The following is a 24,799-nucleotide window of genomic DNA, read 5'->3' on the forward strand; positions in this document are numbered from 1 at the left end:
GCATCTGCCTTGTATTTATAAGACAAACAAGAATATTGTTGCTGAATGCAGCTTGTGTGTGCTTTGTGCTCCTTTGCCCTGTTCAAATGATGAAAGGAAATAAAGTTTGTATTTTATCCAACTACCTGTGCTAAAAAGTGATGGGAACAGTGTTTGTAATTTCTTCTACTTTTTCAGTGACACAAAGTTCAAGCTGCTTATCTAATTGGTGAAAATGCAATGTCTGTTTATCACACTCACTTTGACTATATATGTTGTAGCAAGAGATTTTCGCTTACGGCCATACCAGCCTGGGTACGCCCGATCTCGTCTGATCTCGGAAGCTAAGCAGGGTCGGGCCTGGTTAGTACTTGGATGGGAGACCGCCTGGGAATACCAGGTGCTGTAAGCATTTTGTCCACGAGGGTGTGCTCTTGCACTATTTCATCAGCAACACTGCCTTGTATTAAGCATTTAATGATGAATTGACTAAATGTCTGTTTTATCAGATTCACTTTGACTATATATGTTGTAGCAAGAGATTGTTTCTCGCTTACGGCCATACCAGCCTGGGTACGCCCGATCTCGTCTGATCTTGGAAGCTAAGCAGGGTCGGGCCTGGTTAGTACTTGGATGGGAGACCGCCTGGGAATACCAGGTGCTGTAAGCATTTTGTCCACGAGGGTGTGCCCCTGCACTATTTCATCAGCAACACTGCCTTGTAGTAAGCATTTAATGATGAATTGACTAAATGCAGCTTCCTGCCTTTTTAATAGGATCAAATTTCCTTGTGTTTTCAATTAGCATCTGCCTTGTATTTATAAGACAAACAAGAATATTGTTGCTGAATGCAGCTTGTGTGTGCTTTGTGCTCCTTTGCCCTGTTCAAATGATGAAAGGAAATAAAGTTTGTATTTTATCCAACTACCTGTGCTAAAAAGTGATGGGAACAGTGTTTGTAATTTCTTCTACTTTTTCAGTGACACAAAGTTCAAGCTGCTTATCTAATTGGTGAAAATGCAATGTCTGTTTATCACACTCACTTTGACTATATATGTTGTAGCAAGAGATTGTTTCTCGCTTACGGCCATACCAGCCTGAGTACCCCCGATCTCGTCTGATCTCGGAAGCTAAGCAGGGTCGGGCCTGGTTAGTACTTGGATGGGAGACCGCCTGGGAATACCAGGTGCTGTAAGCATTTTGTCCACGAGGGTGTGCTCTTGCACTATTTCATCAGCAACACTGCCTTGTATTAAGCATTTAATGATGAATTGACTAAATGTCTGTTTTATCAGACTCACTTTGACTATATATGTTGTAGCAAGAGATTGTTTCTCGCTTACGGCCATACCAGCCTGGGTACGCCCGATCTCGTCTGATCTCGGAAGCTAAGCAGGGTCGGGCCTGGTTAGTACTTGGATGGGAGACCGCCTGGGAATACCAGGTGCTGTAAGCATTTTGTCCACGAGGGTGTGCTCTTGCACTATTTCATCAGCAACACTGCCTTGTATTAAGCATTTAATGATGAATTGACTAAATGTCTGTTTTATCAGATTCACTTTGACTATATATGTTGTAGCAAGAGATTGTTTCTCGCTTACGGCCATACCAGCCTGGGTACGCCCGATCTCGTCTGATCTCGGAAGCTAAGCAGGGTCGGGCCTGGTTAGTACTTGGATGGGAGACCGCCTGGGAATACCAGGTGCTGTAAGCATTTTGTCCACGAGGGTGTGCCCCTGCACTATTTCATCAGCAACACTGCCTTGTAGTAAGCATTTAATGATGAATTGACTAAATGCAGCTTCCTGCCTTTTTAATAGGATCAAATTTCCTTGTGTTTTCAATTAGCATCTGCCTTGTATTTATAAGACAAACAAGAATATTGTTGCTGAATGCAGCTTGTGTGTGCTTTGTGCTCCTTTGCCCTGTTCAAATGATGAAAGGAAATAAAGTTTGTATTTTATCCAACTACCTGTGCTAAAAAGTGATGGGAACAGTGTTTGTAATTTCTTCTACTTTTTCAGTGACACAAAGTTCAAGCTGCTTATCTAATTGGTGAAAATGCAATGTCTGTTTATCACACTCACTTTGACTATATATGTTGTAGCAAGAGATTGTTTCTCGCTTACGGCCATACCAGCCTGAGTACCCCCGATCTCGTCTGATCTCGGAAGCTAAGCAGGGTCGGGCCTGGTTAGTACTTGGATGGGAGACCGCCTGGGAATACCAGGTGCTGTAAGCATTTTGTCCACGAGGGTGTGCTCTTGCACTATTTCATCAGCAACACTGCCTTGTATTAAGCATTTAATGATGAATTGACTAAATGTCTGTTTTATCAGACTCACTTTGACTATATATGTTGTAGCAAGAGATTTTTTCTCGCTTACGGCCATACCAGCCTGGGTACGCCCGATCTCGTCTGATCTCGGAAGCTAAGCAGGGTCGGGCCTGGTTAGTACTTGGATGGGAGACCGCCTGGGAATACCAGGTGCTGTAAGCATTTTGTCCACGAGGGTGTGCTCTTGCACTATTTCATCAGCAACACTGCCTTGTATTAAGCATTTAATGATGAATTGACTAAATGTCTGTTTTATCAGATTCACTTTGACTATATATGTTGTAGCAAGAGATTGTTTCTCGCTTACGGCCATACCAGCCTGGGTACGCCCGATCTCGTCTGATCTCGGAAGCTAAGCAGGGTCGGGCCTGGTTAGTACTTGGATGGGAGACCGCCTGGGAATACCAGGTGCTGTAAGCATTTTGTCCACGAGGGTGTGCCCCTGCACTATTTCATCAGCAACACTGCCTTGTAGTAAGCATTTAATGATGAATTGACTAAATGCAGCTTCCTGCCTTTTTAATAGGATCAAATTTCCTTGTGTTTTCAATTAGCATCTGCCTTGTATTTATAAGACAAACAAGAATATTGTTGCTGAATGCAGCTTGTGTGTGCTTTGTGCTCCTTTGCCCTGTTCAAATGATGAAAGGAAATAAAGTTTGTATTTTATCCAACTACCTGTGCTAAAAAGTGATGGGAACAGTGTTTGTAATTTCTTCTACTTTTTCAGTGACACAAAGTTCAAGCTGCTTATCTAATTGGTGAAAATGCAATGTCTGTTTATCACACTCACTTTGACTATATATGTTGTAGCAAGAGATTGTTTCTCGCTTACGGCCATACCAGCCTGGGTACGCCCGATCTCGTCTGATCTCGGAAGCTAAGCAGGGTCGGGCCTGGTTAGTACTTGGATGGGAGACCGCCTGGGAATACCAGGTGCTGTAAGCATTTTGTCCACGAGGGTGTGCTCTTGCACTATTTCATCAGCAACACTGCCTTGTATTAAGCATTTAATGATGAATTGACTAAATGTCTGTTTTATCAGATTCACTTTGACTATATATGTTGTAGCAAGAGATTGTTTCTCGCTTACGGCCATACCAGCCTGGGTACGCCCGATCTCGTCTGATCTTGGAAGCTAAGCAGGGTCAGGCCTGGTTAGTACTTGGATGGGAGACCGCCTGGGAATACCAGGTGCTGTAAGCATTTTGTCCACGAGGGTGTGCCCCTGCACTATTTCATCAGCAACACTGCCTTGTAGTAAGCATTTAATGATGAATTGACTAAATGCAGCTTCCTGCCTTTTTAATAGGATCAAATTTCCTTGTGTTTTCAATTAGCATCTGCCTTGTATTTATAAGACAAACAAGAATATTGTTGCTGAATGCAGCTTGTGTGTGCTTTGTGCTCCTTTGCCCTGTTCAAATGATGAAAGGAAATAAAGTTTGTATTTTATCCAACTACCTGTGCTAAAAAGTGATGGGAACAGTGTTTGTAATTTCTTCTACTTTTTCAGTGACACAAAGTTCAAGCTGCTTATCTAATTGGTGAAAATGCAATGTCTGTTTATCACACTCACTTTGACTATATATGTTGTAGCAAGAGATTGTTTCTCGCTTACGGCCATACCAGCCTGGGTACGCCCGATCTCGTCTGATCTCGGAAGCTAAGCAGGGTCGGGCCTGGTTAGTACTTGGATGGGAGACCGCCTGGGAATACCAGGTGCTGTAAGCATTTTGTCCACGAGGGTGTGCTCTTGCACTATTTCATCAGCAACACTGCCTTGTATTAAGCATTTAATGATGAATTGACTAAATGTCTGTTTTATCAGATTCACTTTGACTATATATGTTGTAGCAAGAGATTGTTTCTCGCTTACGGCCATACCAGCCTGGGTACGCCCGATCTCGTCTGATCTCGGAAGCTAAGCAGGGTCGGGCCTGGTTAGTACTTGGATGGGAGACCGCCTGGGAATACCAGGTGCTGTAAGCATTTTGTCCACGAGGGTGTGCCCCTGCACTATTTCATCAGCAACACTGCCTTGTAGTAAGCATTTAATGATGAATTGACTAAATGCAGCTTCCTGCCTTTTTAATAGGATCAAATTTCCTTGTGTTTTCAATTAGCATCTGCCTTGTATTTATAAGACAAACAAGAATATTGTTGCTGAATGCAGCTTGTGTGTGCTTTGTGCTCCTTTGCCCTGTTCAAATGATGAAAGGAAATAAAGTTTGTATTTTATCCAACTACCTGTGCTAAAAAGTGATGGGAACAGTGTTTGTAATTTCTTCTACTTTTTCAGTGACACAAAGTTCAAGCTGCTTATCTAATTGGTGAAAATGCAATGTCTGTTTATCACACTCACTTTGACTATATATGTTGTAGCAAGAGATTGTTTCTCGCTTACGGCCATACCAGCCTGGGTACGCCCGATCTCGTCTGATCTCGGAAGCTAAGCAGGGTCGGGCCTGGTTAGTACTTGGATGGGAGACCGCCTGGGAATACCAGGTGCTGTAAGCATTTTGTCCACGAGGGTGTGCTCTTGCACTATTTCATCAGCAACACTGCCTTGTATTAAGCATTTAATGATGAATTGACTAAATGTCTGTTTTATCAGATTCACTTTGACTATATATGTTGTAGCAAGAGATTGTTTCTCGCTTACGGCCATACCAGCCTGGGTACGCCCGATCTCGTCTGATCTCGGAAGCTAAGCAGGGTCGGGCCTGGTTAGTACTTGGATGGGAGACCGCCTGGGAATACCAGGTGCTGTAAGCATTTTGTCCACGAGGGTGTGCTCTTGCACTATTTCATCAGCAACACTGCCTTGTATTAAGCATTTAATGATGAATTGACTAAATGTCTGTTTTATCAGACTCACTTTGACTATATATGTTGTAGCAAGAGATTGTTTCTCGCTTACGGCCATACCAGCCTGGGTACGCCCGATCTCGTCTGATCTCGGAAGCTAAGCAGGGTCGGGCCTGGTTAGTACTTGGATGGGAGACCGCCTGGGAATACCAGGTGCTGTAAGCATTTTGTCCACGAGGGTGTGCTCTTGCACTATTTCATCAGCAACACTGCCTTGTATTAAGCATTTAATGATGAATTGACTAAATGTCTGTTTTATCAGATTCACTTTGACTATATATGTTGTAGCAAGAGATTGTTTCTCGCTTACGGCCATACCAGCCTGGGTACGCCCGATCTCGTCTGATCTCGGAAGCTAAGCAGGGTCGGGCCTGGTTAGTACTTGGATGGGAGACCGCCTGGGAATACCAGGTGCTGTAAGCATTTTGTCCACGAGGGTGTGCCCCTGCACTATTTCATCAGCAACACTGCCTTGTAGTAAGCATTTAATGATGAATTGACTAAATGCAGCTTCCTGCCTTTTTAATAGGATCAAATTTCCTTGTGTTTTCAATTAGCATCTGCCTTGTATTTATAAGACAAACAAGAATATTGTTGCTGAATGCAGCTTGTGTGTGCTTTGTGCTCCTTTGCCCTGTTCAAATGATGAAAGGAAATAAAGTTTGTATTTTATCCAACTACCTGTGCTAAAAAGTGATGGGAACAGTGTTTGTAATTTCTTCTACTTTTTCAGTGACACAAAGTTCAAGCTGCTTATCTAATTGGTGAAAATGCAATGTCTGTTTATCACACTCACTTTGACTATATATGTTGTAGCAAGAGATTGTTTCTCGCTTACGGCCATACCAGCCTGGGTACGCCCGATCTCGTCTGATCTCGGAAGCTAAGCAGGGTCGGGCCTGGTTAGTACTTGGATGGGAGACCGCCTGGGAATACCAGGTGCTGTAAGCATTTTGTCCACGAGGGTGTGCTCTTGCACTATTTCATCAGCAACACTGCCTTGTATTAAGCATTTAATGATGAATTGACTAAATGTCTGTTTTATCAGATTCACTTTGACTATATATGTTGTAGCAAGAGATTGTTTCTCGCTTACGGCCATACCAGCCTGGGTACGCCCGATCTCGTCTGATCTCGGAAGCTAAGCAGGGTCGGGCCTGGTTAGTACTTGGATGGGAGACCGCCTGGGAATACCAGGTGCTGTAAGCATTTTGTCCACGAGGGTGTGCTCTTGCACTATTTCATCAGCAACACTGCCTTGTATTAAGCATTTAATGATGAATTGACTAAATGTCTGTTTTATCAGACTCACTTTGACTATATATGTTGTAGCAAGAGATTGTTTCTCGCTTACGGCCATACCAGCCTGGGTACGCCCGATCTCGTCTGATCTCGGAAGCTAAGCAGGGTCGGGCCTGGTTAGTACTTGGATGGGAGACCGCCTGGGAATACCAGGTGCTGTAAGCATTTTGTCCACGAGGGTGTGCTCTTGCACTATTTCATCAGCAACACTGCCTTGTATTAAGCATTTAATGATGAATTGACTAAATGTCTGTTTTATCAGATTCACTTTGACTATATATGTTGTAGCAAGAGATTGTTTCTCGCTTACGGCCATACCAGCCTGGGTACGCCCGATCTCGTCTGATCTCGGAAGCTAAGCAGGGTCGGGCCTGGTTAGTACTTGGATGGGAGACCGCCTGGGAATACCAGGTGCTGTAAGCATTTTGTCCACGAGGGTGTGCCCCTGCACTATTTCATCAGCAACACTGCCTTGTAGTAAGCATTTAATGATGAATTGACTAAATGCAGCTTCCTGCCTTTTTAATAGGATCAAATTTCCTTGTGTTTTCAATTAGCATCTGCCTTGTATTTATAAGACAAACAAGAATATTGTTGCTGAATGCAGCTTGTGTGTGCTTTGTGCTCCTTTGCCCTGTTCAAATGATGAAAGGAAATAAAGTTTGTATTTTATCCAACTACCTGTGCTAAAAAGTGATGGGAACAGTGTTTGTAATTTCTTCTACTTTTTCAGTGACACAAAGTTCAAGCTGCTTATCTAATTGGTGAAAATGCAATGTCTGTTTATCACACTCACTTTGACTATATATGTTGTAGCAAGAGATTGTTTCTCGCTTACGGCCATACCAGCCTGAGTACCCCCGATCTCGTCTGATCTCGGAAGCTAAGCAGGGTCGGGCCTGGTTAGTACTTGGATGGGAGACCGCCTGGGAATACCAGGTGCTGTAAGCATTTTGTCCACGAGGGTGTGCTCTTGCACTATTTCATCAGCAACACTGCCTTGTATTAAGCATTTAATGATGAATTGACTAAATGTCTGTTTTATCAGACTCACTTTGACTATATATGTTGTAGCAAGAGATTGTTTCTCGCTTACGGCCATACCAGCCTGGGTACGCCCGATCTCGTCTGATCTCGGAAGCTAAGCAGGGTCGGGCCTGGTTAGTACTTGGATGGGAGACCGCCTGGGAATACCAGGTGCTGTAAGCATTTTGTCCACGAGGGTGTGCTCTTGCACTATTTCATCAGCAACACTGCCTTGTATTAAGCATTTAATGATGAATTGACTAAATGTCTGTTTTATCAGATTCACTTTGACTATATATGTTGTAGCAAGAGATTGTTTCTCGCTTACGGCCATACCAGCCTGGGTACGCCCGATCTCGTCTGATCTCGGAAGCTAAGCAGGGTCGGGCCTGGTTAGTACTTGGATGGGAGACCGCCTGGGAATACCAGGTGCTGTAAGCATTTTGTCCACGAGGGTGTGCCCCTGCACTATTTCATCAGCAACACTGCCTTGTAGTAAGCATTTAATGATGAATTGACTAAATGCAGCTTCCTGCCTTTTTAATAGGATCAAATTTCCTTGTGTTTTCAATTAGCATCTGCCTTGTATTTATAAGACAAACAAGAATATTGTTGCTGAATGCAGCTTGTGTGTGCTTTGTGCTCCTTTGCCCTGTTCAAATGATGAAAGGAAATAAAGTTTGTATTTTATCCAACTACCTGTGCTAAAAAGTGATGGGAACAGTGTTTGTAATTTCTTCTACTTTTTCAGTGACACAAAGTTCAAGCTGCTTATCTAATTGGTGAAAATGCAATGTCTGTTTATCACACTCACTTTGACTATATATGTTGTAGCAAGAGATTGTTTCTCGCTTACGGCCATACCAGCCTGGGTACGCCCGATCTCGTCTGATCTCGGAAGCTAAGCAGGGTCGGGCCTGGTTAGTACTTGGATGGGAGACCGCCTGGGAATACCAGGTGCTGTAAGCATTTTGTCCACGAGGGTGTGCTCTTGCACTATTTCATCAGCAACACTGCCTTGTATTAAGCATTTAATGATGAATTGACTAAATGTCTGTTTTATCAGATTCACTTTGACTATATATGTTGTAGCAAGAGATTGTTTCTCGCTTACGGCCATACCAGCCTGGGTACGCCCGATCTCGTCTGATCTTGGAAGCTAAGCAGGGTCAGGCCTGGTTAGTACTTGGATGGGAGACCGCCTGGGAATACCAGGTGCTGTAAGCATTTTGTCCACGAGGGTGTGCCCCTGCACTATTTCATCAGCAACACTGCCTTGTAGTAAGCATTTAATGATGAATTGACTAAATGCAGCTTCCTGCCTTTTTAATAGGATCAAATTTCCTTGTGTTTTCAATTAGCATCTGCCTTGTATTTATAAGACAAACAAGAATATTGTTGCTGAATGCAGCTTGTGTGTGCTTTGTGCTCCTTTGCCCTGTTCAAATGATGAAAGGAAATAAAGTTTGTATTTTATCCAACTACCTGTGCTAAAAAGTGATGGGAACAGTGTTTGTAATTTCTTCTACTTTTTCAGTGACACAAAGTTCAAGCTGCTTATCTAATTGGTGAAAATGCAATGTCTGTTTATCACACTCACTTTGACTATATATGTTGTAGCAAGAGATTGTTTCTCGCTTACGGCCATACCAGCCTGGGTACGCCCGATCTCGTCTGATCTCGGAAGCTAAGCAGGGTCGGGCCTGGTTAGTACTTGGATGGGAGACCGCCTGGGAATACCAGGTGCTGTAAGCATTTTGTCCACGAGGGTGTGCTCTTGCACTATTTCATCAGCAACACTGCCTTGTATTAAGCATTTAATGATGAATTGACTAAATGTCTGTTTTATCAGATTCACTTTGACTATATATGTTGTAGCAAGAGATTGTTTCTCGCTTACGGCCATACCAGCCTGGGTACGCCCGATCTCGTCTGATCTCGGAAGCTAAGCAGGGTCGGGCCTGGTTAGTACTTGGATGGGAGACCGCCTGGGAATACCAGGTGCTGTAAGCATTTTGTCCACGAGGGTGTGCTCTTGCACTATTTCATCAGCAACACTGCCTTGTATTAAGCATTTAATGATGAATTGACTAAATGTCTGTTTTATCAGACTCACTTTGACTATATATGTTGTAGCAAGAGATTGTTTCTCGCTTACGGCCATACCAGCCTGGGTACGCCCGATCTCGTCTGATCTCGGAAGCTAAGCAGGGTCGGGCCTGGTTAGTACTTGGATGGGAGACCGCCTGGGAATACCAGGTGCTGTAAGCATTTTGTCCACGAGGGTGTGCTCTTGCACTATTTCATCAGCAACACTGCCTTGTATTAAGCATTTAATGATGACTTGACTAAATGTCTGTTTTATCAGATTCACTTTGACTATATATGTTGTAGCAAGAGATTGTTTCTCGCTTACGGCCATACCAGCCTGGGTACGCCCGATCTCGTCTGATCTCGGAAGCTAAGCAGGGTCGGGCCTGGTTAGTACTTGGATGGGAGACCGCCTGGGAATACCAGGTGCTGTAAGCATTTTGTCCACGAGGGTGTGCCCCTGCACTATTTCATCAGCAACACTGCCTTGTAGTAAGCATTTAATGATGAATTGACTAAATGCAGCTTCCTGCCTTTTTAATAGGATCAAATTTCCTTGTGTTTTCAATTAGCATCTGCCTTGTATTTATAAGACAAACAAGAATATTGTTGCTGAATGCAGCTTGTGTGTGCTTTGTGCTCCTTTGCCCTGTTCAAATGATGAAAGGAAATAAAGTTTGTATTTTATCCAACTACCTGTGCTAAAAAGTGATGGGAACAGTGTTTGTAATTTCTTCTACTTTTTCAGTGACACAAAGTTCAAGCTGCTTATCTAATTGGTGAAAATGCAATGTCTGTTTATCACACTCACTTTGACTATATATGTTGTAGCAAGAGATTGTTTCTCGCTTACGGCCATACCAGCCTGGGTACGCCCGATCTCGTCTGATCTCGGAAGCTAAGCAGGGTCGGGCCTGGTTAGTACTTGGATGGGAGACCGCCTGGGAATACCAGGTGCTGTAAGCATTTTGTCCACGAGGGTGTGCTCTTGCACTATTTCATCAGCAACACTGCCTTGTATTAAGCATTTAATGATGAATTGACTAAATGTCTGTTTTATCAGATTCACTTTGACTATATATGTTGTAGCAAGAGATTGTTTCTCGCTTACGGCCATACCAGCCTGGGTACGCCCGATCTCGTCTGATCTCGGAAGCTAAGCAGGGTCGGGCCTGGTTAGTACTTGGATGGGAGACCGCCTGGGAATACCAGGTGCTGTAAGCATTTTGTCCACGAGGGTGTGCTCTTGCACTATTTCATCAGCAACACTGCCTTGTATTAAGCATTTAATGATGAATTGACTAAATGTCTGTTTTATCAGATTCACTTTGACTATATATGTTGTAGCAAGAGATTGTTTCTCGCTTACGGCCATACCAGCCTGGGTACGCCCGATCTCGTCTGATCTCGGAAGCTAAGCAGGGTCGGGCCTGGTTAGTACTTGGATGGGAGACCGCCTGGGAATACCAGGTGCTGTAAGCATTTTGTCCACGAGGGTGTGCTCTTGCACTATTTCATCAGCAACACTGCCTTGTATTAAGCATTTAATGATGAATTGACTAAATGTCTGTTTTATCAGACTCACTTTGACTATATATGTTGTAGCAAGAGATTGTTTCTCGCTTACGGCCATACCAGCCTGGGTACGCCCGATCTCGTCTGATCTCGGAAGCTAAGCAGGGTCGGGCCTGGTTAGTACTTGGATGGGAGACCGCCTGGGAATACCAGGTGCTGTAAGCATTTTGTCCACGAGGGTGTGCTCTTGCACTATTTCATCAGCAACACTGCCTTGTATTAAGCATTTAATGATGACTTGACTAAATGTCTGTTTTATCAGATTCACTTTGACTATATATGTTGTAGCAAGAGATTGTTTCTCGCTTACGGCCATACCAGCCTGGGTACGCCCGATCTCGTCTGATCTCGGAAGCTAAGCAGGGTCGGGCCTGGTTAGTACTTGGATGGGAGACCGCCTGGGAATACCAGGTGCTGTAAGCATTTTGTCCACGAGGGTGTGCCCCTGCACTATTTCATCAGCAACACTGCCTTGTAGTAAGCATTTAATGATGAATTGACTAAATGCAGCTTCCTGCCTTTTTAATAGGATCAAATTTCCTTGTGTTTTCAATTAGCATCTGCCTTGTATTTATAAGACAAACAAGAATATTGTTGCTGAATGCAGCTTGTGTGTGCTTTGTGCTCCTTTGCCCTGTTCAAATGATGAAAGGAAATAAAGTTTGTATTTTATCCAACTACCTGTGCTAAAAAGTGATGGGAACAGTGTTTGTAATTTCTTCTACTTTTTCAGTGACACAAAGTTCAAGCTGCTTATCTAATTGGTGAAAATGCAATGTCTGTTTATCACACTCACTTTGACTATATATGTTGTAGCAAGAGATTGTTTCTCGCTTACGGCCATACCAGCCTGGGTACGCCCGATCTCGTCTGATCTCGGAAGCTAAGCAGGGTCGGGCCTGGTTAGTACTTGGATGGGAGACCGCCTGGGAATACCAGGTGCTGTAAGCATTTTGTCCACGAGGGTGTGCTCTTGCACTATTTCATCAGCAACACTGCCTTGTATTAAGCATTTAATGATGAATTGACTAAATGTCTGTTTTATCAGATTCACTTTGACTATATATGTTGTAGCAAGAGATTGTTTCTCGCTTACGGCCATACCAGCCTGGGTACGCCCGATCTCGTCTGATCTCGGAAGCTAAGCAGGGTCGGGCCTGGTTAGTACTTGGATGGGAGACCGCCTGGGAATACCAGGTGCTGTAAGCATTTTGTCCACGAGGGTGTGCTCTTGCACTATTTCATCAGCAACACTGCCTTGTATTAAGCATTTAATGATGAATTGACTAAATGTCTGTTTTATCAGACTCACTTTGACTATATATGTTGTAGCAAGAGATTGTTTCTCGCTTACGGCCATACCAGCCTGGGTACGCCCGATCTCGTCTGATCTCGGAAGCTAAGCAGGGTCGGGCCTGGTTAGTACTTGGATGGGAGACCGCCTGGGAATACCAGGTGCTGTAAGCATTTTGTCCACGAGGGTGTGCCCCTGCACTATTTCATCAGCAACACTGCCTTGTAGTAAGCATTTAATGATGAATTGACTAAATGCAGCTTCCTGCCTTTTTAATAGGATCAAATTTCCTTGTGTTTTCAATTAGCATCTGCCTTGTATTTATAAGACAAACAAGAATATTGTTGCTGAATGCAGCTTGTGTGTGCTTTGTGCTCCTTTGCCCTGTTCAAATGATGAAAGGAAATAAAGTTTGTATTTTATCCAACTACCTGTGCTAAAAAGTGATGGGAACAGTGTTTGTAATTTCTTCTACTTTTTCAGTGACACAAAGTTCAAGCTGCTTATCTAATTGGTGAAAATGCAATGTCTGTTTATCACACTCACTTTGACTATATATGTTGTAGCAAGAGATTGTTTCTCGCTTACGGCCATACCAGCCTGAGTACCCCCGATCTCGTCTGATCTCGGAAGCTAAGCAGGGTCGGGCCTGGTTAGTACTTGGATGGGAGACCGCCTGGGAATACCAGGTGCTGTAAGCATTTTGTCCACGAGGGTGTGCTCTTGCACTATTTCATCAGCAACACTGCCTTGTATTAAGCATTTAATGATGAATTGACTAAATGTCTGTTTTATCAGACTCACTTTGACTATATATGTTGTAGCAAGAGATTGTTTCTCGCTTACGGCCATACCAGCCTGGGTACGCCCGATCTCGTCTGATCTCGGAAGCTAAGCAGGGTCGGGCCTGGTTAGTACTTGGATGGGAGACCGCCTGGGAATACCAGGTGCTGTAAGCATTTTGTCCACGAGGGTGTGCTCTTGCACTATTTCATCAGCAACACTGCCTTGTATTAAGCATTTAATGATGAATTGACTAAATGTCTGTTTTATCAGATTCACTTTGACTATATATGTTGTAGCAAGAGATTGTTTCTCGCTTACGGCCATACCAGCCTGGGTACGCCCGATCTCGTCTGATCTCGGAAGCTAAGCAGGGTCGGGCCTGGTTAGTACTTGGATGGGAGACCGCCTGGGAATACCAGGTGCTGTAAGCATTTTGTCCACGAGGGTGTGCCCCTGCACTATTTCATCAGCAACACTGCCTTGTAGTAAGCATTTAATGATGAATTGACTAAATGCAGCTTCCTGCCTTTTTAATAGGATCAAATTTCCTTGTGTTTTCAATTAGCATCTGCCTTGTATTTATAAGACAAACAAGAATATTGTTGCTGAATGCAGCTTGTGTGTGCTTTGTGCTCCTTTGCCCTGTTCAAATGATGAAAGGAAATAAAGTTTGTATTTTATCCAACTACCTGTGCTAAAAAGTGATGGGAACAGTGTTTGTAATTTCTTCTACTTTTTCAGTGACACAAAGTTCAAGCTGCTTATCTAATTGGTGAAAATGCAATGTCTGTTTATCACACTCACTTTGACTATATATGTTGTAGCAAGAGATTGTTTCTCGCTTACGGCCATACCAGCCTGGGTACGCCCGATCTCGTCTGATCTCGGAAGCTAAGCAGGGTCGGGCCTGGTTAGTACTTGGATGGGAGACCGCCTGGGAATACCAGGTGCTGTAAGCATTTTGTCCACGAGGGTGTGCTCTTGCACTATTTCATCAGCAACACTGCCTTGTATTAAGCATTTAATGATGAATTGACTAAATGTCTGTTTTATCAGATTCACTTTGACTATATATGTTGTAGCAAGAGATTGTTTCTCGCTTACGGCCATACCAGCCTGGGTACGCCCGATCTCGTCTGATCTTGGAAGCTAAGCAGGGTCAGGCCTGGTTAGTACTTGGATGGGAGACCGCCTGGGAATACCAGGTGCTGTAAGCATTTTGTCCACGAGGGTGTGCCCCTGCACTATTTCATCAGCAACACTGCCTTGTAGTAAGCATTTAATGATGAATTGACTAAATGCAGCTTCCTGCCTTTTTAATAGGATCAAATTTCCTTGTGTTTTCAATTAGCATCTGCCTTGTATTTATAAGACAAACAAGAATATTGTTGCTGAATGCAGCTTGTGTGTGCTTTGTGCTCCTTTGCCCTGTTCAAATGATGAAAGGAAATAAAGTTTGTATTTTATCCAACTACCTGTGCTAAAAAGTGATGGGAACAGTGTTTGTAATTTCTTCTACTTTTTCAGTGACACAAAGTTCAAGCTGCTTATCTAATTGGTGAAAATGCAATGTCTGTTTATCACACTCACTTTGACTATATATGTTGTAGCAAGAGATTGTTTCTCGCTTACGGCCATACCAGCCTGGGTACGCCCGATCTCGTCTGATCTCGGAAGCTAAGCAGGGTCGGGCCTGGTTAGTACTTGGATGGGAGACCGCCTGGGAATACCAGGTGCTGTAAGCATTTTGTCCACGAGGGTGTGCTCTTGCACTATTTCATCAGCAACACTGCCTTGTATTAAGCATTTAATGATGAATTGACTAAATGTCTGTTTTATCAGATTCACTTTGACTATATATGTTGTAGCAAGAGATTGTTTCTCGCTTACGGCCATACCAGCCTGGGTACGCCCGATCTCGTCTGATCTCGGAAGCTAAGCAGGGTCGGGCCTGGTTAGTACTTGGATGGGAGACCGCCTGGGAATACCAGGTGCTGTAAGCATTTTGTCCACGAGGGTGTGCCCCTGCACTATTTCATCAGCAACACTGCCTTGTAGTAAGCATTTAATGATGAATTGACTAAATGCAGCTTCCTGCCTTTTTAATAGGATCAAATTTCCTTGTGTTTTCAATTAGCATCTGCCTTGTATTTATAAGACAAACAAGAATATTGTTGCTGAATGCAGCTTGTGTGTGCTTTGTGCTCCTTTGCCCTGTTCAAATGATGAAAGGAAATAAAGTTTGTATTTTATCCAACTACCTGTGCTAAAAAGTGATGGGAACAGTGTTTGTAATTTCTTCTACTTTTTCAGTGACACAAAGTTCAAGCTGCTTATCTAATTGGTGAAAATGCAATGTCTGTTTATCACACTCACTTTGACTATATATGTTGTAGCAAGAGATTGTTTCTCGCTTACGGCCATACCAGCCTGGGTACGCCCGATCTCGTCTGATCTCGGAAGCTAAGCAGGGTCGGGCCTGGTTAGTACTTGGATGGGAGACCGCCTGGGAATACCAGGTGCTGTAAGCATTTTGTCCACGAGGGTGTGCTCTTGCACTATTTCATCAGCAACACTGCCTTGTATTAAGCATTTAATGATGAATTGACTAAATGTCTGTTTTATCAGATTCACTTTGACTATATATGTTGTAGCAAGAGATTGTTTCTCGCTTACGGCCATACCAGCCTGGGTACGCCCGATCTTGTCTGATCTCGGAAGCTAAGCAGGGTCGGGCCTGGTTAGTACTTGGATGGGAGACCGCCTGGGAATACCAGGTGCTGTAAGCATTTTGTCCACGAGGGTGTGCCCCTGCACTATTTCATCAGCAACACTGCCTTGTAGTAAGCATTTAATGATGAATTGACTAAATGCAGCTTCCTGCCTTTTTAATAGGATCAAATTTCCTTGTGTTTTCAATTAGCATCTGCCTTGTATTTATAAGACAAACAAGAATATTGTTGCTGAATGCAGCTTGTGTGTGCTTTGTGCTCCTTTGCCCTGTTCAAATGATGAAAGGAAATAAAGTTTGTATTTTATCCAACTACCTGTGCTAAAAAGTGATGGGAACAGTGTTTGTAATTTCTTCTACTTTTTCAGTGACACAAAGTTCAAGCTGCTTATCTAATTGGTGAAAATGCAATGTCTGTTTATCACACTCACTTTGACTATATATGTTGTAGCAAGAGTTCGTTTCTCGCTTACGGCCATACCAGCCTGGGTACGCCCGATCTCGTCTGATCTCGGAAGCTAAGCAGGGTCGGGCCTGGTTAGTACTTGGATGGGAGACCGCCTGGGAATACCAGGTGCTGTAAGCATTTTGTCCACGAGGGTGTGCTCTTGCACTATTTCATCAGCAACACTGCCTTGTATTAAGCATTTAATGATGAATTGACTAAATGTCTGTTTTATCAGATTCACTTTGACTATATATGTTGTAGCAAGAGATTGTTTCTCGCTTACGGCCATACCAGCCTGGGTATGCCCGATCTCGTCTGATCTCGGAAGCTAAGCAGGGTCGGGCCTGGTTAGTACTTGGATGGGAGACCGCCTGGGAATACCAGGTGCTGTAAGCATTTTGTCCACGAGGGTGTGCTCTTGCACTATTTCATCAGCAACACTGCCTTGTATTAAGCATTTAATGATGAATTGACTAAATGTCTGTTTTATCAGATTCACTTTGACTATATATGTTGTAGCAAGAGATTGTTTCTCGCTTACGGCCATACCAGCCTGGGTACGCCCGATCTCGTCTGATCTCGGAAGCTAAGCAGGGTCGGGCCTGGTTAGTACTTGGATGGGAGACCGCCTGGGAATACCAGGTGCTGTAAGCATTTTGTCCACGAGGGTGTGCTCTTGCACTATTTCATCAGCAACACTGCCTTGTATTAAGCATTTAATGATGAATTGACTAAATGTCTGTTTTATCAGATTCACTTTGACTATATATGTTGTAGCAAGAGATTGTTTCTCGCTTACGGCCATACCAGCCTGGGTACGCCCGATCTCGTCTGATCTTGGAAGCTAAGCAGGGTCAGGCCTGGTTAGTACTTGGATGGGAGACCGCCTGGGAATACCAGGTGCTGTAAGCATTTTGTCCACGAGGGTGTGCCCCTGCACTATTTCATCAGCAACACTGCCTTGTAGTAAGCATTTAATGATGAATTGACTAAATGCAGCTTCCTGCCTTTTTAATAGGATCAAATTTCCTTGTGTTTTCAATTAGCATCTGCCTTGTATTTATAAGACAAACAAGAATATTGTTGCTGAATGCAGCTTGTGTGTGCTTTGTGCTCCTTTGCCCTGTTCAAATGATGAAAGGAAATAAAGTTTGTATTTTATCCAACTACCTGTGCTAAAAAGTGATGGGAACAGTGTTTGTAATTTCTTCTACTTTTTCAGTGACACAAAGTTCAAGCTGCTTATCTAATTGGTGAAAATGCAATGTCTGTTTATCACACTCACTTTGACTATATATGTTGTAGCAAGAGATTGTTTCTCGCTTACGGCCATACCAGCCTGGGTACGCCCGATCTCGTCTGATCTCGGAAGCTAAGCAGGGTCGGGCCTGGTTAGTACTTGGATGGGAGACCGCCTGGGAATACCAGGTGCTGTAAGCATTTTGTCCACGAGGGTGTGCTCTTGCACTATTTCATCAGCAACACTGCCTTGTATTAAGCATTTAATGATGAATTGACTAAATGTCTGTTTTATCAGATTCACTTTGACTATATATGTTGTAGCAAGAGATTGTTTCTCGCTTACGGCCATACCAGCCTGGGTACGCCCGATCTCGTCTGATCTCGGAAGCTAAGCAGGGTCGGGCCTGGTTAGTACTTGGATGGGAGACCGCCTGGGAATACCAGGTGCTGTAAGCATTTTGTCCACGAGGGTGTGCCCCTGCACTATTTCATCAGCAACACTGCCTTGTAGTAAGCATTTAATGATGAATTGACTAAATGCAGCTTCCTGCCTTTTTAATAGGATCAAATTTCCTTGTGTTTTCAATTAGCATCTGCCTTGTATTTATAAGACAAACAAGAATATTGTTGCTGAATGCAGCTTGTGTGTGCTTTGTGCTCCTTTGCCCTGTTCAAATGATGAAAGGAAATAAAGTTTGTATTTTATCCAACTACCTGTGCTAAAAAGTGATGGGAACAGTGTTTGTAATTTCTTCTACTTTTTCAGTGACACAAAGTTCAAGCTGCTTATCTAATTGGTGAAAATGCAATGTCTGTTTATCACACTCACTTTGACTATATATGTTGTAGCAAGAGATTGTTTCTCGCTTACGGCCATACCAGCCTGGGTACGCCCGATCTCGTCTGATCTCGGAAGCTAAGCAGGGTCGGGCCTGGTTAGTACTTGGATGGGAGACCGCCTGGGAATACCAGGTGCTGTAAGCATTTTGTCCACGAGGGTGTGCTCTTGCACTATTTCATCAGCAACACTGCCTTGTATTAAGCATTTAATGATGAATTGACTAAATGTCTGTTTTATCAGATTCACTTTGACTATATATGTTGTAGCAAGAGATTGTTTCTCGCTTACGGCCATACCAGCCTGGGTACGCCCGATCTCGTCTGATCTCGGAAGCTAAGCAGGGTCGGGCCTGGTTAGTACTTGGATGGGAGACCGCCTGGGAATACCAGGTGCTGTAAGCATTTTGTCCACGAGGGTGTGCTCTTGCACTATTTCATCAGCAACACTGCCTTGTATTAAGCATTTAATGATGAATTGACTAAATGTCTGTTTTATCAGATTCACTTTGACTATATATGTTGTAGCAAGAGATTGTTTCTCGCTTACGGCCATACCAGCCTGGGTACGCCCGATCTCGTCTGATCTTGGAAGCTAAGCAGGGTCAGGCCTGGTTAGTACTTGGATGGGAGACCGCCTGGGAATACCAGGTGCTGTAAGCATTTTGTCCACGAGGGTGTGCCCCTGCACTATTTCATCAGCAACACTGCCTTGTAGTAAGCATTTAATGATGAATTGACTAAATGCAGCTTCCTGCCTTTTTAATAGGATCAAATTTCCTTGTGTTTTCAATTAGCATCTGCCTTGTATTTATAAGACAAACAAGAATATTGTTGCTGAATGCAGCTTGTGTGTGCTTTGTGCTCCTTTGCCCTGTTCAAATGATGAAAGGAAATAAAGTTTGTATTTTATCCAACTACCTGTGCTAAAAAGTGATGGGAACAGTGTTTGTAATTTCTTCTACTTTTTCAGTGACACAAAGTTCAAGCTGCTTATCTAATTGGTGAAAATGCAATGTCTGTTTATCACACTCACTTTGACTATATATGTTGTAGCAAGAGATTGTTTCTCGCTTACGGCCATACCAGCCTGGGTACGCCCGATCTCGTCTGATCTCGGAAGCTAAGCAGGGTCGGGCCTGGTTAGTACTTGGATGGGAGACCGCCTGGGAATACCAGGTGCTGTAAGCATTTTGTCCACGAGGGTGTGCTCTTGCACTATTTCATCAGCAACACTGCCTTGTATTAAGCATTTAATGATGAATTGACTAAATGTCTGTTTTATCAGATTCACTTTGACTATATATGTTGTAGCAAGAGATTGTTTCTCGCTTACGGCCATACCAGCCTGGGTACGCCCGATCTCGTCTGATCTCGGAAGCTAAGCAGGGTCGGGCCTGGTTAGTACTTGGATGGGAGACCGCCTGGGAATACCAGGTGCTGTAAGCATTTTGTCCACGAGGGTGTGCCCCTGCACTATTTCATCAGCAACACTGCCTTGTAGTAAGCATTTAATGATGAATTGACTAAATGCAGCTTCCTGCCTTTTTAATAGGATCAAATTTCCTTGTGTTTTCAATTAGCATCTGCCTTGTATTTATAAGACAAACAAGAATATTGTTGCTGAATGCAGCTTGTGTGTGCTTTGTGCTCCTTTGCCCTGTTCAAATGATGAAAGGAAATAAAGTTTGTATTTTATCCAACTACCTGTGCTAAAAAGTGATGGGAACAGTGTTTGTAATTTCTTCTACTTTTTCAGTGACACAAAGTTCAAGCTGCTTATCTAATTGGTGAAAATGCAATGTCTGTTTATCACACTCACTTTGACTATATATGTTGTAGCAAGAGATTGTTTCTCGCTTACGGCCATACCAGCCTGGGTACGCCCGATCTCGTCTGATCTCGGAAGCTAAGCAGGGTCGGGCCTGGTTAGTACTTGGATGGGAGACCGCCTGGGAATACCAGGTGCTGTAAGCATTTTGTCCACGAGGGTGTGCTCTTGCACTATTTCATCAGCAACACTGCCTTGTATTAAGCATTTAATGATGAATTGACTAAATGTCTGTTTTATCAGATTCACTTTGACTATATATGTTGTAGCAAGAGATTGTTTCTCGCTTACGGCCATACCAGCCTGGGTACGCCCGATCTCGTCTGATCTCGGAAGCTAAGCAGGGTCGGGCCTGGTTAGTACTTGGATGGGAGACCGCCTGGGAATACCAGGTGCTGTAAGCATTTTGTCCACGAGGGTGTGCCCCTGCACTATTTCATCAGCAACACTGCCTTGTAGTAAGCATTTAATGATGAATTGACTAAATGCAGCTTCCTGCCTTTTTAATAGGATCAAATTTCCTTGTGTTTTCAATTAGCATCTGCCTTGTATTTATAAGACAAACAAGAATATTGTTGCTGAATGCAGCTTGTGTGTGCTTTGTGCTCCTTTGCCCTGTTCAAATGATGAAAGGAAATAAAGTTTGTATTTTATCCAACTACCTGTGCTAAAAAGTGATGGGAACAGTGTTTGTAATTTCTTCTACTTTTTCAGTGACACAAAGTTCAAGCTGCTTATCTAATTGGTGAAAATGCAATGTCTGTTTATCACACTCACTTTGACTATATATGTTGTAGCAAGAGTTCGTTTCTCGCTTACGGCCATACCAGCCTGGGTACGCCCGATCTCGTCTGATCTCGGAAGCTAAGCAGGGTCGGGCCTGGTTAGTACTTGGATGGGAGACCGCCTGGGAATACCAGGTGCTGTAAGCATTTTGTCCACGAGGGTGTGCTCTTGCACTATTTCATCAGCAACACTGCCTTGTATTAAGCATTTAATGATGAATTGACTAAATGTCTGTTTTATCAGATTCACTTTGACTATATATGTTGTAGCAAGAGATTGTTTCTCGCTTACGGCCATACCAGCCTGGGTATGCCCGATCTCGTCTGATCTCGGAAGCTAAGCAGGGTCGGGCCTGGTTAGTACTTGGATGGGAGACCGCCTGGGAATACCAGGTGCTGTAAGCATTTTGTCCACGAGGGTGTGCTCTTGCACTATTTCATCAGCAACACTGCCTTGTATTAAGCATTTAATGATGAATTGACTAAATGTCTGTTTTATCAGATTCACTTTGACTATATATGTTGTAGCAAGAGATTGTTTCTCGCTTACGGCCATACCAGCCTGGGTACGCCCGATCTCGTCTGATCTCGGAAGCTAAGCAGGGTCGGGCCTGGTTAGTACTTGGATGGGAGACCGCCTGGGAATACCAGGTGCTGTAAGCATTTTGTCCACGAGGGTGTGCCCCTGCACTATTTCATCAGCAACACTGCCTTGTAGTAAGCATTTAATGATGAATTGACTAAATGCAGCTTCCTGCCTTTTTAATAGGATCAAATTTCCTTGTGTTTTCAATTAGCATCTGCCTTGTATTTATAAGACAAACAAGAATATTGTTGCTGAATGCAGCTTGTGTGTGCTTTGTGCTCCTTTGCCCTGTTCAAATGATGAAAGGAAATAAAGTTTGTATTTTATCCAACTACGTGTGCTAAAAAGTGATGGGAACAGTGTTTGTAATTTCTTCTACTTTTTCAGTGACACAAAGTTCAAGCTGCTTATCTAATTGGTGAAAATGCAATGTCTGTTTATCACACTCACTTTGACTATATATGTTGTAGCAAGAGTTCGTTTCTCGCTTACGGCCATACCAGCCTGGGTACGCCCGATCTCGTCTGATCTCGGAAGCTAAGCAGGGTCGGGCCTGGTTAGTACTTGGATGGGAGACCGCCTGGGAATACCAGGTGCTGTAAGCATTTTGTCCACGAGGGTGTGCTCTTGCACTATTTCATCAGCAACACTGCCTTGTATTAAGCATTTAATGATGAATTGACTAAATTTCTGTTTTATCAGACTCACTTTGACTATATATGTTGTAGCAAGAGATTGTTTCTCGCTTACGGCCATACCAGCCTGGGTACGCCCGATCTCGTCTGATCTCGGAAGCTAAGCAGGGTCAGGCCTGGTTAGTACTTGGATGGGAGACCGCCTGGGAATACCAGGTGCTGTAAGCATTTTGTCCACGAGGGTGTGCTCTTGCACTATTTCATCAGCAACACTGCCTTGTATTAAGCATTTAATGATGAATTGACTAAATGTCTGTTTTATCAGACTCACTTTGACTATATATGTTGTAGCAAGAGATTGTTTCTCGCTTACGGCCATACCAGCCTGGGTACGCCCGATCTCGTCTGATCTCGGAAGCTAAGCAGGGTCGGGCCTGGTTAGTACTTGGATGGGAGACCGCCTGGGAATACCAGGTGCTGTAAGCATTTTGTCCACGAGGGTGTGCTCTTGCACTATTTCATCAGCAACACTGCCTTGTATTAAGCATTTAATGATGAATTGACTAAATGTCTGTTTTATCAGATTCACTTTGACTATATATGTTGTAGCAAGAGATTGTTTCTCGCTTACGGCCATACCAGCCTGGGTACGCCCGATCTCGTCTGATCTTGGAAGCTAAGCAGGGTCGGGCCTGGTTAGTACTTGGATGGGAGACCGCCTGGGAATACCAGGTGCTGTAAGCATTTTGTCCACGAGGGTGTGCCCCTGCACTATTTCATCAGCAACACTGCCTTGTAGTAAGCATTTAATGATGAATTGACTAAATGCAGCTTCCTGCCTTTTTAATAGGATCAAATTTCCTTGTGTTTTCAATTAGCATCTGCCTTGTATTTATAAGACAAACAAGAATATTGTTGCTGAATGCAGCTTGTGTGTGCTTTGTGCTCCTTTGCCCTGTTCAAATGATGAAAGGAAATAAAGTTTGTATTTTATCCAACTACCTGTGCTAAAAAGTGATGGGAACAGTGTTTGTAATTTCTTCTACTTTTTCAGTGACACAAAGTTCAAGCTGCTTATCTAATTGGTGAAAATGCAATGTCTGTTTATCACACTCACTTTGACTATATATGTTGTAGCAAGAGTTCGTTTCTCGCTTACGGCCATACCAGCCTGGGTACGCCCGATCTCGTCTGATCTCGGAAGCTAAGCAGGGTCGGGCCTGGTTAGTACTTGGATGGGAGACCGCCTGGGAATACCAGGTGCTGTAAGCATTTTGTCCACGAGGGTGTGCTCTTGCACTATTTCATCAGCAACACTGCCTTGTATTAAGCATTTAATGATGAATTGACTAAATGTCTGTTTTATCAGATTCACTTTGACTATATATGTTGTAGCAAGAGATTGTTTCTCGCTTACGGCCATACCAGCCTGGGTACGCCCGATCTCGTCTGATCTCGGAAGCTAAGCAGGGTCGGGCCTGGTTAGTACTTGGATGGGAGACCGCCTGGGAATACCAGGTGCTGTAAGCATTTTGTCCACGAGGGTGTGCCCCTGCACTATTTCATCAGCAACACTGCCTTGTAGTAAGCATTTAATGATGAATTGACTAAATGCAGCTTCCTGCCTTTTTAATAGGATCAAATTTCCTTGTGTTTTCAATTAGCATCTGCCTTGTATTTATAAGACAAACAAGAATATTGTTGCTGAATGCAGCTTGTGTGTGCTTTGTGCTCCTTTGCCCTGTTCAAATGATGAAAGGAAATAAAGTTTGTATTTTATCCAACTACCTGTGCTAAAAAGTGATGGGAACAGTGTTTGTAATTTCTTCTACTTTTTCAGTGACACAAAGTTCAAGCTGCTTATCTAATTGGTGAAAATGCAATGTCTGTTTATCACACTCACTTTGACTATATATGTTGTAGCAAGAGATTGTTTCTCGCTTACGGCTATACCAGCCTGGGTACGCCCGATCTCGTCTGATCTCGGAAGCTAAGCAGGGTCGGGCCTGGTTAGTACTTGGATGGGAGACCGCCTGGGAATACCAGGTGCTGTAAGCATTTTGTCCACGAGGGTGTGCTCTTGCACTATTTCATCAGCAACACTGCCTTGTATTAAGCATTTAATGATGAATTGACTAAATGTCTGTTTTATCAGATTCACTTTGACTATATATGTTGTAGCAAGAGATTGTTTCTCGCTTACGGCCATACCAGCCTGGGTATGCCCGATCTCGTCTGATCTCGGAAGCTAAGCAGGGTCGGGCCTGGTTAGTACTTGGATGGGAGACCGCCTGGGAATACCAGGTGCTGTAAGCATTTTGTCCACGAGGGTGTGCTCTTGCACTATTTCATCAGCAACACTGCCTTGTAGTAAGCATTTAATGATGAATTGACTAAATGCAGCTTCCTGCCTTTTTAATAGGATCAAATTTCCTTGTGTTT

General features: G+C 43.5%; 70 non-coding genes across 70 annotated transcripts; all 70 read left to right on the forward strand.

Moving 5' to 3' along the window:
- Positions 1 to 272: 272 nt before the first annotated feature.
- Positions 273 to 391, forward strand: LOC145873915 (5S ribosomal RNA). The gene has a single exon (XR_014389550.1). It is a non-coding gene; the product is annotated as a 5S ribosomal RNA (ribosomal RNA).
- Positions 392 to 530: 139 nt separating this feature from the next.
- LOC145867869 (5S ribosomal RNA) lies at positions 531 to 649 on the forward strand. Its single transcript, XR_014383862.1, has one exon. It is a non-coding gene; the product is annotated as a 5S ribosomal RNA (ribosomal RNA).
- A 409-nt stretch (positions 650 to 1,058) lies between these two features.
- On the forward strand, positions 1,059 to 1,177 carry LOC145874824 (5S ribosomal RNA). Its single transcript, XR_014390460.1, has one exon. It is a non-coding gene; the product is annotated as a 5S ribosomal RNA (ribosomal RNA).
- Positions 1,178 to 1,316: 139 nt separating this feature from the next.
- On the forward strand, positions 1,317 to 1,435 carry LOC145873916 (5S ribosomal RNA). Its single transcript, XR_014389551.1, has one exon. It is a non-coding gene; the product is annotated as a 5S ribosomal RNA (ribosomal RNA).
- Positions 1,436 to 1,574: 139 nt separating this feature from the next.
- On the forward strand, positions 1,575 to 1,693 carry LOC145873917 (5S ribosomal RNA). The gene has a single exon (XR_014389552.1). It is a non-coding gene; the product is annotated as a 5S ribosomal RNA (ribosomal RNA).
- Positions 1,694 to 2,102: 409 nt separating this feature from the next.
- LOC145874825 (5S ribosomal RNA) lies at positions 2,103 to 2,221 on the forward strand. The gene has a single exon (XR_014390461.1). It is a non-coding gene; the product is annotated as a 5S ribosomal RNA (ribosomal RNA).
- Positions 2,222 to 2,360: 139 nt separating this feature from the next.
- On the forward strand, positions 2,361 to 2,479 carry LOC145873918 (5S ribosomal RNA). Its single transcript, XR_014389553.1, has one exon. It is a non-coding gene; the product is annotated as a 5S ribosomal RNA (ribosomal RNA).
- Positions 2,480 to 2,618: 139 nt separating this feature from the next.
- On the forward strand, positions 2,619 to 2,737 carry LOC145873919 (5S ribosomal RNA). The gene has a single exon (XR_014389554.1). It is a non-coding gene; the product is annotated as a 5S ribosomal RNA (ribosomal RNA).
- A 409-nt stretch (positions 2,738 to 3,146) lies between these two features.
- Positions 3,147 to 3,265, forward strand: LOC145873920 (5S ribosomal RNA). The gene has a single exon (XR_014389555.1). It is a non-coding gene; the product is annotated as a 5S ribosomal RNA (ribosomal RNA).
- Positions 3,266 to 3,404: 139 nt separating this feature from the next.
- Positions 3,405 to 3,523, forward strand: LOC145869838 (5S ribosomal RNA). Its single transcript, XR_014385834.1, has one exon. It is a non-coding gene; the product is annotated as a 5S ribosomal RNA (ribosomal RNA).
- Positions 3,524 to 3,932: 409 nt separating this feature from the next.
- On the forward strand, positions 3,933 to 4,051 carry LOC145873921 (5S ribosomal RNA). The gene has a single exon (XR_014389556.1). It is a non-coding gene; the product is annotated as a 5S ribosomal RNA (ribosomal RNA).
- Positions 4,052 to 4,190: 139 nt separating this feature from the next.
- On the forward strand, positions 4,191 to 4,309 carry LOC145873922 (5S ribosomal RNA). The gene has a single exon (XR_014389557.1). It is a non-coding gene; the product is annotated as a 5S ribosomal RNA (ribosomal RNA).
- Positions 4,310 to 4,718: 409 nt separating this feature from the next.
- Positions 4,719 to 4,837, forward strand: LOC145873923 (5S ribosomal RNA). The gene has a single exon (XR_014389558.1). It is a non-coding gene; the product is annotated as a 5S ribosomal RNA (ribosomal RNA).
- A 139-nt stretch (positions 4,838 to 4,976) lies between these two features.
- On the forward strand, positions 4,977 to 5,095 carry LOC145873925 (5S ribosomal RNA). Its single transcript, XR_014389560.1, has one exon. It is a non-coding gene; the product is annotated as a 5S ribosomal RNA (ribosomal RNA).
- A 139-nt stretch (positions 5,096 to 5,234) lies between these two features.
- On the forward strand, positions 5,235 to 5,353 carry LOC145873926 (5S ribosomal RNA). The gene has a single exon (XR_014389561.1). It is a non-coding gene; the product is annotated as a 5S ribosomal RNA (ribosomal RNA).
- A 139-nt stretch (positions 5,354 to 5,492) lies between these two features.
- Positions 5,493 to 5,611, forward strand: LOC145873927 (5S ribosomal RNA). The gene has a single exon (XR_014389562.1). It is a non-coding gene; the product is annotated as a 5S ribosomal RNA (ribosomal RNA).
- A 409-nt stretch (positions 5,612 to 6,020) lies between these two features.
- LOC145873928 (5S ribosomal RNA) lies at positions 6,021 to 6,139 on the forward strand. Its single transcript, XR_014389563.1, has one exon. It is a non-coding gene; the product is annotated as a 5S ribosomal RNA (ribosomal RNA).
- Positions 6,140 to 6,278: 139 nt separating this feature from the next.
- On the forward strand, positions 6,279 to 6,397 carry LOC145873929 (5S ribosomal RNA). The gene has a single exon (XR_014389564.1). It is a non-coding gene; the product is annotated as a 5S ribosomal RNA (ribosomal RNA).
- Positions 6,398 to 6,536: 139 nt separating this feature from the next.
- On the forward strand, positions 6,537 to 6,655 carry LOC145873931 (5S ribosomal RNA). The gene has a single exon (XR_014389566.1). It is a non-coding gene; the product is annotated as a 5S ribosomal RNA (ribosomal RNA).
- Positions 6,656 to 6,794: 139 nt separating this feature from the next.
- Positions 6,795 to 6,913, forward strand: LOC145873932 (5S ribosomal RNA). Its single transcript, XR_014389567.1, has one exon. It is a non-coding gene; the product is annotated as a 5S ribosomal RNA (ribosomal RNA).
- Positions 6,914 to 7,322: 409 nt separating this feature from the next.
- On the forward strand, positions 7,323 to 7,441 carry LOC145874826 (5S ribosomal RNA). Its single transcript, XR_014390462.1, has one exon. It is a non-coding gene; the product is annotated as a 5S ribosomal RNA (ribosomal RNA).
- A 139-nt stretch (positions 7,442 to 7,580) lies between these two features.
- LOC145873933 (5S ribosomal RNA) lies at positions 7,581 to 7,699 on the forward strand. The gene has a single exon (XR_014389568.1). It is a non-coding gene; the product is annotated as a 5S ribosomal RNA (ribosomal RNA).
- Positions 7,700 to 7,838: 139 nt separating this feature from the next.
- Positions 7,839 to 7,957, forward strand: LOC145873934 (5S ribosomal RNA). Its single transcript, XR_014389569.1, has one exon. It is a non-coding gene; the product is annotated as a 5S ribosomal RNA (ribosomal RNA).
- Positions 7,958 to 8,366: 409 nt separating this feature from the next.
- On the forward strand, positions 8,367 to 8,485 carry LOC145873935 (5S ribosomal RNA). Its single transcript, XR_014389570.1, has one exon. It is a non-coding gene; the product is annotated as a 5S ribosomal RNA (ribosomal RNA).
- Positions 8,486 to 8,624: 139 nt separating this feature from the next.
- Positions 8,625 to 8,743, forward strand: LOC145869839 (5S ribosomal RNA). The gene has a single exon (XR_014385835.1). It is a non-coding gene; the product is annotated as a 5S ribosomal RNA (ribosomal RNA).
- Positions 8,744 to 9,152: 409 nt separating this feature from the next.
- LOC145873937 (5S ribosomal RNA) lies at positions 9,153 to 9,271 on the forward strand. Its single transcript, XR_014389572.1, has one exon. It is a non-coding gene; the product is annotated as a 5S ribosomal RNA (ribosomal RNA).
- Positions 9,272 to 9,410: 139 nt separating this feature from the next.
- On the forward strand, positions 9,411 to 9,529 carry LOC145873938 (5S ribosomal RNA). Its single transcript, XR_014389573.1, has one exon. It is a non-coding gene; the product is annotated as a 5S ribosomal RNA (ribosomal RNA).
- A 139-nt stretch (positions 9,530 to 9,668) lies between these two features.
- On the forward strand, positions 9,669 to 9,787 carry LOC145873939 (5S ribosomal RNA). Its single transcript, XR_014389574.1, has one exon. It is a non-coding gene; the product is annotated as a 5S ribosomal RNA (ribosomal RNA).
- A 139-nt stretch (positions 9,788 to 9,926) lies between these two features.
- LOC145873940 (5S ribosomal RNA) lies at positions 9,927 to 10,045 on the forward strand. The gene has a single exon (XR_014389575.1). It is a non-coding gene; the product is annotated as a 5S ribosomal RNA (ribosomal RNA).
- Positions 10,046 to 10,454: 409 nt separating this feature from the next.
- LOC145873941 (5S ribosomal RNA) lies at positions 10,455 to 10,573 on the forward strand. Its single transcript, XR_014389576.1, has one exon. It is a non-coding gene; the product is annotated as a 5S ribosomal RNA (ribosomal RNA).
- A 139-nt stretch (positions 10,574 to 10,712) lies between these two features.
- LOC145873942 (5S ribosomal RNA) lies at positions 10,713 to 10,831 on the forward strand. Its single transcript, XR_014389577.1, has one exon. It is a non-coding gene; the product is annotated as a 5S ribosomal RNA (ribosomal RNA).
- Positions 10,832 to 10,970: 139 nt separating this feature from the next.
- Positions 10,971 to 11,089, forward strand: LOC145873943 (5S ribosomal RNA). The gene has a single exon (XR_014389578.1). It is a non-coding gene; the product is annotated as a 5S ribosomal RNA (ribosomal RNA).
- A 139-nt stretch (positions 11,090 to 11,228) lies between these two features.
- Positions 11,229 to 11,347, forward strand: LOC145873944 (5S ribosomal RNA). Its single transcript, XR_014389579.1, has one exon. It is a non-coding gene; the product is annotated as a 5S ribosomal RNA (ribosomal RNA).
- A 139-nt stretch (positions 11,348 to 11,486) lies between these two features.
- Positions 11,487 to 11,605, forward strand: LOC145873945 (5S ribosomal RNA). The gene has a single exon (XR_014389580.1). It is a non-coding gene; the product is annotated as a 5S ribosomal RNA (ribosomal RNA).
- Positions 11,606 to 12,014: 409 nt separating this feature from the next.
- Positions 12,015 to 12,133, forward strand: LOC145873946 (5S ribosomal RNA). Its single transcript, XR_014389581.1, has one exon. It is a non-coding gene; the product is annotated as a 5S ribosomal RNA (ribosomal RNA).
- Positions 12,134 to 12,272: 139 nt separating this feature from the next.
- LOC145873948 (5S ribosomal RNA) lies at positions 12,273 to 12,391 on the forward strand. Its single transcript, XR_014389583.1, has one exon. It is a non-coding gene; the product is annotated as a 5S ribosomal RNA (ribosomal RNA).
- A 139-nt stretch (positions 12,392 to 12,530) lies between these two features.
- On the forward strand, positions 12,531 to 12,649 carry LOC145873949 (5S ribosomal RNA). The gene has a single exon (XR_014389584.1). It is a non-coding gene; the product is annotated as a 5S ribosomal RNA (ribosomal RNA).
- Positions 12,650 to 13,058: 409 nt separating this feature from the next.
- On the forward strand, positions 13,059 to 13,177 carry LOC145874827 (5S ribosomal RNA). Its single transcript, XR_014390463.1, has one exon. It is a non-coding gene; the product is annotated as a 5S ribosomal RNA (ribosomal RNA).
- Positions 13,178 to 13,316: 139 nt separating this feature from the next.
- LOC145873950 (5S ribosomal RNA) lies at positions 13,317 to 13,435 on the forward strand. Its single transcript, XR_014389585.1, has one exon. It is a non-coding gene; the product is annotated as a 5S ribosomal RNA (ribosomal RNA).
- Positions 13,436 to 13,574: 139 nt separating this feature from the next.
- On the forward strand, positions 13,575 to 13,693 carry LOC145873951 (5S ribosomal RNA). The gene has a single exon (XR_014389586.1). It is a non-coding gene; the product is annotated as a 5S ribosomal RNA (ribosomal RNA).
- Positions 13,694 to 14,102: 409 nt separating this feature from the next.
- Positions 14,103 to 14,221, forward strand: LOC145873952 (5S ribosomal RNA). The gene has a single exon (XR_014389587.1). It is a non-coding gene; the product is annotated as a 5S ribosomal RNA (ribosomal RNA).
- Positions 14,222 to 14,360: 139 nt separating this feature from the next.
- Positions 14,361 to 14,479, forward strand: LOC145869840 (5S ribosomal RNA). The gene has a single exon (XR_014385836.1). It is a non-coding gene; the product is annotated as a 5S ribosomal RNA (ribosomal RNA).
- Positions 14,480 to 14,888: 409 nt separating this feature from the next.
- LOC145873953 (5S ribosomal RNA) lies at positions 14,889 to 15,007 on the forward strand. The gene has a single exon (XR_014389588.1). It is a non-coding gene; the product is annotated as a 5S ribosomal RNA (ribosomal RNA).
- Positions 15,008 to 15,146: 139 nt separating this feature from the next.
- On the forward strand, positions 15,147 to 15,265 carry LOC145873954 (5S ribosomal RNA). The gene has a single exon (XR_014389589.1). It is a non-coding gene; the product is annotated as a 5S ribosomal RNA (ribosomal RNA).
- A 409-nt stretch (positions 15,266 to 15,674) lies between these two features.
- On the forward strand, positions 15,675 to 15,793 carry LOC145873955 (5S ribosomal RNA). The gene has a single exon (XR_014389590.1). It is a non-coding gene; the product is annotated as a 5S ribosomal RNA (ribosomal RNA).
- Positions 15,794 to 15,932: 139 nt separating this feature from the next.
- On the forward strand, positions 15,933 to 16,051 carry LOC145868312 (5S ribosomal RNA). Its single transcript, XR_014384307.1, has one exon. It is a non-coding gene; the product is annotated as a 5S ribosomal RNA (ribosomal RNA).
- A 409-nt stretch (positions 16,052 to 16,460) lies between these two features.
- Positions 16,461 to 16,579, forward strand: LOC145873956 (5S ribosomal RNA). The gene has a single exon (XR_014389591.1). It is a non-coding gene; the product is annotated as a 5S ribosomal RNA (ribosomal RNA).
- Positions 16,580 to 16,718: 139 nt separating this feature from the next.
- LOC145875348 (5S ribosomal RNA) lies at positions 16,719 to 16,837 on the forward strand. Its single transcript, XR_014390984.1, has one exon. It is a non-coding gene; the product is annotated as a 5S ribosomal RNA (ribosomal RNA).
- Positions 16,838 to 16,976: 139 nt separating this feature from the next.
- LOC145873957 (5S ribosomal RNA) lies at positions 16,977 to 17,095 on the forward strand. Its single transcript, XR_014389592.1, has one exon. It is a non-coding gene; the product is annotated as a 5S ribosomal RNA (ribosomal RNA).
- A 139-nt stretch (positions 17,096 to 17,234) lies between these two features.
- Positions 17,235 to 17,353, forward strand: LOC145869841 (5S ribosomal RNA). The gene has a single exon (XR_014385837.1). It is a non-coding gene; the product is annotated as a 5S ribosomal RNA (ribosomal RNA).
- A 409-nt stretch (positions 17,354 to 17,762) lies between these two features.
- LOC145873959 (5S ribosomal RNA) lies at positions 17,763 to 17,881 on the forward strand. The gene has a single exon (XR_014389594.1). It is a non-coding gene; the product is annotated as a 5S ribosomal RNA (ribosomal RNA).
- Positions 17,882 to 18,020: 139 nt separating this feature from the next.
- LOC145873960 (5S ribosomal RNA) lies at positions 18,021 to 18,139 on the forward strand. The gene has a single exon (XR_014389595.1). It is a non-coding gene; the product is annotated as a 5S ribosomal RNA (ribosomal RNA).
- Positions 18,140 to 18,548: 409 nt separating this feature from the next.
- LOC145873961 (5S ribosomal RNA) lies at positions 18,549 to 18,667 on the forward strand. The gene has a single exon (XR_014389596.1). It is a non-coding gene; the product is annotated as a 5S ribosomal RNA (ribosomal RNA).
- Positions 18,668 to 18,806: 139 nt separating this feature from the next.
- LOC145873962 (5S ribosomal RNA) lies at positions 18,807 to 18,925 on the forward strand. The gene has a single exon (XR_014389597.1). It is a non-coding gene; the product is annotated as a 5S ribosomal RNA (ribosomal RNA).
- A 139-nt stretch (positions 18,926 to 19,064) lies between these two features.
- On the forward strand, positions 19,065 to 19,183 carry LOC145869842 (5S ribosomal RNA). Its single transcript, XR_014385838.1, has one exon. It is a non-coding gene; the product is annotated as a 5S ribosomal RNA (ribosomal RNA).
- A 409-nt stretch (positions 19,184 to 19,592) lies between these two features.
- Positions 19,593 to 19,711, forward strand: LOC145873963 (5S ribosomal RNA). Its single transcript, XR_014389598.1, has one exon. It is a non-coding gene; the product is annotated as a 5S ribosomal RNA (ribosomal RNA).
- Positions 19,712 to 19,850: 139 nt separating this feature from the next.
- LOC145873964 (5S ribosomal RNA) lies at positions 19,851 to 19,969 on the forward strand. The gene has a single exon (XR_014389599.1). It is a non-coding gene; the product is annotated as a 5S ribosomal RNA (ribosomal RNA).
- A 409-nt stretch (positions 19,970 to 20,378) lies between these two features.
- LOC145873965 (5S ribosomal RNA) lies at positions 20,379 to 20,497 on the forward strand. Its single transcript, XR_014389600.1, has one exon. It is a non-coding gene; the product is annotated as a 5S ribosomal RNA (ribosomal RNA).
- Positions 20,498 to 20,636: 139 nt separating this feature from the next.
- On the forward strand, positions 20,637 to 20,755 carry LOC145873966 (5S ribosomal RNA). Its single transcript, XR_014389601.1, has one exon. It is a non-coding gene; the product is annotated as a 5S ribosomal RNA (ribosomal RNA).
- Positions 20,756 to 21,164: 409 nt separating this feature from the next.
- LOC145873967 (5S ribosomal RNA) lies at positions 21,165 to 21,283 on the forward strand. The gene has a single exon (XR_014389602.1). It is a non-coding gene; the product is annotated as a 5S ribosomal RNA (ribosomal RNA).
- Positions 21,284 to 21,422: 139 nt separating this feature from the next.
- Positions 21,423 to 21,541, forward strand: LOC145875349 (5S ribosomal RNA). Its single transcript, XR_014390985.1, has one exon. It is a non-coding gene; the product is annotated as a 5S ribosomal RNA (ribosomal RNA).
- A 139-nt stretch (positions 21,542 to 21,680) lies between these two features.
- Positions 21,681 to 21,799, forward strand: LOC145873968 (5S ribosomal RNA). The gene has a single exon (XR_014389603.1). It is a non-coding gene; the product is annotated as a 5S ribosomal RNA (ribosomal RNA).
- A 409-nt stretch (positions 21,800 to 22,208) lies between these two features.
- On the forward strand, positions 22,209 to 22,327 carry LOC145873970 (5S ribosomal RNA). The gene has a single exon (XR_014389605.1). It is a non-coding gene; the product is annotated as a 5S ribosomal RNA (ribosomal RNA).
- A 139-nt stretch (positions 22,328 to 22,466) lies between these two features.
- LOC145868464 (5S ribosomal RNA) lies at positions 22,467 to 22,585 on the forward strand. The gene has a single exon (XR_014384460.1). It is a non-coding gene; the product is annotated as a 5S ribosomal RNA (ribosomal RNA).
- Positions 22,586 to 22,724: 139 nt separating this feature from the next.
- LOC145873971 (5S ribosomal RNA) lies at positions 22,725 to 22,843 on the forward strand. The gene has a single exon (XR_014389606.1). It is a non-coding gene; the product is annotated as a 5S ribosomal RNA (ribosomal RNA).
- A 139-nt stretch (positions 22,844 to 22,982) lies between these two features.
- LOC145867870 (5S ribosomal RNA) lies at positions 22,983 to 23,101 on the forward strand. The gene has a single exon (XR_014383863.1). It is a non-coding gene; the product is annotated as a 5S ribosomal RNA (ribosomal RNA).
- Positions 23,102 to 23,510: 409 nt separating this feature from the next.
- Positions 23,511 to 23,629, forward strand: LOC145873972 (5S ribosomal RNA). The gene has a single exon (XR_014389607.1). It is a non-coding gene; the product is annotated as a 5S ribosomal RNA (ribosomal RNA).
- Positions 23,630 to 23,768: 139 nt separating this feature from the next.
- LOC145873973 (5S ribosomal RNA) lies at positions 23,769 to 23,887 on the forward strand. Its single transcript, XR_014389608.1, has one exon. It is a non-coding gene; the product is annotated as a 5S ribosomal RNA (ribosomal RNA).
- A 409-nt stretch (positions 23,888 to 24,296) lies between these two features.
- LOC145875057 (5S ribosomal RNA) lies at positions 24,297 to 24,415 on the forward strand. The gene has a single exon (XR_014390691.1). It is a non-coding gene; the product is annotated as a 5S ribosomal RNA (ribosomal RNA).
- Positions 24,416 to 24,554: 139 nt separating this feature from the next.
- On the forward strand, positions 24,555 to 24,673 carry LOC145875350 (5S ribosomal RNA). The gene has a single exon (XR_014390986.1). It is a non-coding gene; the product is annotated as a 5S ribosomal RNA (ribosomal RNA).
- The last annotated feature ends 126 nt before the right edge of the window (positions 24,674 to 24,799 follow it).

The sequence above is a fragment of the Salmo salar genome, unplaced genomic scaffold (assembly GCF_965601325.2).
Source record: "Salmo salar unplaced genomic scaffold, fSalSal1 ptg000293l, whole genome shotgun sequence".
Taxonomy (NCBI): domain Eukaryota; kingdom Metazoa; phylum Chordata; class Actinopteri; order Salmoniformes; family Salmonidae; genus Salmo; species Salmo salar.